The sequence below is a fragment of the Glycine max genome, chromosome 3 (genome assembly GCF_000004515.6).
Source record: "Glycine max cultivar Williams 82 chromosome 3, Glycine_max_v4.0, whole genome shotgun sequence".
NCBI classification, from domain to species: domain Eukaryota; kingdom Viridiplantae; phylum Streptophyta; class Magnoliopsida; order Fabales; family Fabaceae; genus Glycine; species Glycine max.
This window is the reverse complement of record NC_016090.4, coordinates 15,648,525-15,653,266: the sequence shown is the minus strand read 5'-3', so window position 1 is coordinate 15,653,266 and position 4,742 is coordinate 15,648,525.

The window sequence follows — 4,742 nt, the reverse complement described above, 5'->3', positions numbered from 1 at the left end:
CAGAACTACGTAGGTCTGAGTTCCTCATTGGAGGATACGTAGGAGCAAGAGCCTCGCTTTTGTCGACCACACCGCCTTTTGTTGCCATGACCCAAGAGCTGGTAGCCCGCGGAGACACCTTACGGTTATCCGCACCCTTGTGTCATCCAGAGGCGGCGGGCCCGATGATACGCGGAGATACCTTACGGTTATCCGCACCCTTTTGTCATCCAGAGGCGGCGGGCCCGATGACAAGCAGAGACAAAATTTGGTCATTCTGCACCCTTGTGTCATCCAGAGGCGGCAAGCCCGATGATACGCGGAGATACCTTACGGTTATCCGCACCCTTTTGTCATCCAGAGGCGGCGGGCCCGATGACAAGCAGAGACAAAATTTGGTCATTCTGCACCCTTGTGTCATCCAGAGGCGGCGGGCCCGATGATACGCGGAAATACCCGAGTGGTTATCCGTATAAACATTCTTTTACTATCTGTAAGACAGAACGCTTGATGGCATGCAGAGACTGACATAGTCTTCTGCACCTTTTGTTCCTCCGGGAACAACAAGTCATTTACATGCGGAAATTTTATGGTCACCCGCGACTCTCGTTAACCGAGAGGAGCGAAATTAGTGTCATGCACTAATTTTCGTCCAGGGACCTTTGCTTGATGACATGTGACCTTTCTTTGGTCCTTGTGAGGTGCTTGGCACCCATCATTAGGCAATTTGTGAAATTCCGGGAACGACAAGTCATGGTCACCCGCGACTCTCGTCAACCGAGAGGAGCGAAATTAGTGTCATACACTAATTTTCGTCTGGGGACCTTTGCTTGATGACATGCGACCTTTCTTTGGTCCTTGTGAGGTGCTTGGCACCCATCATTAGGCAATTTGTGAAATTCCGGGAACGACAAGTCATGGTCACCCGCGACTCTCGTCAACCGAGAGGAGCGAAATTAGTGTCATACACTAATTTTCGTCCGGGGACCTTTGCTTGATGACATGCGACCTTTCTTTGGTCCTTGTGAGGTGCTTGGCACCCATCATTAGGCAATTTGTGAAATTCCGGGAACGACAAGTCATGGTCACCCGCGACTCTCGTCAACCGAGAGGAGCGAAATTAGTGTCATACACTAATTTTCGTTCGGGGACCTTTGCTTGATGACATGCGACCTTTCTTTGGTCCTTGTGAGGTGCTTGGCACCCATCATTAGGCAATTTGCGAAATTCTGGGAACGACAAGTCATGGTCACCCGCGACTCTCGTCAACCGAGAGGAGCGAAATTAGTGTCATACACTAATTTTCATCCGGGGACCTTTGCTTGATGACATGCGACCTTTCTTTTGTCCTTGTGAGGTGCTTGGCACCCATCATTAGGCAATTTGTGAAATTCCGGGAACAACAAGTCATTTGCATGTGGAGATTTTATGGTCACCAGCGACTCTCGTCAAATCGAGAGGAACGAAATTAGTGTCTTATCTTTACTTCCCTTTTATCTCCAATAAAAGACAAGTAAAGAGGGGCAACTGTCATACCCTAATTTCGTCCGGGGACCTTTGCTTGATGACATGCGACCTTTCTTTGGTCCTTGTGAGGTGCTTGGCATCCATCATTAGGCAATTTGTGAAATTCCAGGACATGCCGAAAAACCAAAAAAATATTGATGCACAATCTGTAAGTTTCCGTGACACACCGGAAATCAAATGGAAGCATCGTTGCATAATTAAGTGAGGTTCCGTAACATTCCGTAAGTCAAAAAGGGGATGATTATGTAATCCGCAAGGTTCCGTAACATTACGGAAAGAAAACAAGTATCGTTATGAAATTCGTAAGTTTCCGTAACTTTACGAAAAAAGAATCACCAAAAAAAGCAGAGGGGGTGTACTTAGTAAAAATGGGGGTGCAAATAGCACCCAGGCCCACTTGGGCCCTCCAGAATATTCCTCCAGAAGGCTGTTGCTTCTGGAGGAAGCAACCTGGCTCGCCTGGGCGAGCTGGGCGGCAACCACCTCCCCTATTTTGCTATAAATAGGGGAGGAAGTGAAGAAGAAAAGGGTTCAGCCCCTTAGGCACTTCTCTCTCTTTCGAATTTGCTTGGAAAAATTGTTTCCGTGAAGAAAATCTAAGCCGAGGCGCTTCCGAAACGTTTCCGTAACGTTTTCCGTGAAGAATTTCGCGAAGGTTTCGACCGTTCTTCGACGTTCTTCATTCGTTCTTCATCGTTCTTCGATCTTCAATGGGTAAGTACCTCGAATCAAGCTTTTCGATTCATTCTATGTACCCGTAGTGGTCCACATTGTGTTCCGTGCATTTTTATTCTCGTTTTGTTTACTTTTCATACCCCCTCTTGACGTGCTTAAGCCATTTTACTTAAGTCATTTCTCGCTTAACTTAAAAATAAAATAAATTTCCACCGAACGTTTGAATTGTATTATCCGTTAACTTCGGTTAAAATGAATTCCGACCGTTCGGTCGTGCCGTAACCACGTTGGAAATCAAAAAGAGGTAAAAAAATAATATAATAATAAAAAAAAACATCTTTTAGCAAAATAAAGCGGAAAATCAATCGGGCGTTTTCTCTTTGGGATTTCTCATTCTTAATCGAATTGATTAATAACTAAAGTGAAACTAAGGCTAAAATCAACTCGCCTAGTCAAGCTCGTCCATAAAAAATAGGCTTTTGAAGTTTGTCATTTCAATTTCTCACTAAGTAAAATGGATCATTTTTAAGGTCCAACGCCTTAAAATGATCGCCACTTAAGTAAAAAGAATCACTTGATAAGAAAGAACTACGTAGGTCTGATTTTCTCATCCCAAATTGAGGAATACGTAGGAGCAAAGGGAAACACCCTTGTCGACCACAAAAAAGAAAAAAATATAAAAAGGGTATAAAGGATATAAGGACATAAAAGGGAACGTAAAAATCAAAGGCATGTTTGCACATTCGATTAAAGGCTGTCGTCCCTTGTGACGGACGTATGGGGTGCTAACACCTTCCCCGTGCGTAAATACAACTCCCGAACCTTTCACTTAAAAGTTCGTAGATCGCGTCTTTTCCGGTTTTTCCAACGTTTTCCTCAAATAAACATTGGTGGCGACTCCACGCGCATTCCTTTCGTGGAACACGCATCCCGCGAGTCACGCTTCGCCCTCCCGCCGAAGGGTAGGTTGCGACAACCCTACTCTTCCTCCACCATAACTTAGGGAGTTCTTCTTTTCCTATCTCCTTCTTTGCTTTTATTACACTTGTCCGATTCTATTTGATGGTTTAATTGTTTTTAATCTTTTAATTGTGCTACATTGAGGACAATGTGTTGTTTAAGTATGGGGGGAGTGTTCTTTGGTTTTGCTAGTTTTGTCGGTTTTGTTAATTTGTTAGTTGTGTTAATTTGTTAATGTTGTTAGTTAAATATTTTGGATTTCTAGTTTAATATTTTGGGTCAATTCTGTGTGCGTGTACGATTTTGCATGTTTTTCTTTGTATTATAGGATATGTTCAAGAAATGGGTAATTGTTTTGAAAATAAAAGTTTCTTGACAATTTGTGATTTGAAATCCTTGATTTTCCTCTACATGTCATGATAGTTTTGAAAGCTCAATTTGAAAGTGATGAGTTTACCTTTGTGAGAATTTGAGCCATCCATCATCATAATCATTTGGTGTATTTTGCCCCATTGATTGCTTGCACAATAGCCTTGGCTTGATTCTTGTTGATGCTTCCTAATTCACATGCATATTTGGAAATGATTGAGGCAATTTTGTTCTTATAAGCTTCTAGCCAAATGGACTTACCTTGAATTAATTCCTTTGATACCCTTTTGAGCCTTGTTTCCCTTTCCTTGTTTTGAAGCTCACTACAAGCCTTAAGTGAAAAACCATGATATCACCATACCCTTAAGGAATTTTGGAGCTTTGGAATTGTTTTGGGAATAAGTGTGGGGGGTTTTTGTTTCATTGGATAATATGTTTTGTTGGCTATGCTTCATGATGTATTTTGGGCCATACTTGATGTACATTGTATATTGGTTAAATGTTGGACATGCTGAATGAGATGCTGTTTCTCAAATGCTACAGAGTAAAAAAAAATCGAAAAAGAAAAAGAAAAGCAATAAAGTTGAGTGAATAAGATCTTAAATGGAAAAAGAATGATGAGACTCTTGGTTCTACTCTTTATGTTTAAATTTTATCTTTAGGTCTTCTTATTTTTTTCTTAATATGCACTTATTCCCCATTGCTCCTCTATTCCTTTGGGATTTAGCCACTTATTCCATATTTTTCCTACCTTGTCCTTGGCCCCATTACAACCTTAAAAGACCTTTTGATCCTCATGTGCTTGTGTTTATGGGTTGATTGTCAATTTTAGAATCTTGCCAAGTTTATGTGGTGTTTGTTTTCATGGGTGCTTTGAGGGTAAATAGTAGCCTAGACACTTGAGAGATAGAGTGTATATCTAGTGAGGCTTGATCACTTTTCATTCTTGAGCTGATTAACTATTTTGCCATGATTGGGTGGCTTGGATGATTTTCATGAATGTCTTGACTTTTTGGATCTCCTTATGTTAGATGTTACCCATTACTTTCATTCCTTGATGTTCATTGAGAAATATGTGAATGTTTTTGTTTGTCTCTCTTTGATATCCTTGGATTTTGTTCTTTGTTTCATTTTGCCCAGGAGTGCAAAAGGCTAAGTATGGGGGGTTTTGATCTTAATTGTCAAATTAATTAGGCAGTTTTATTATTTGGGCTCATTTAGCTAATTCGATG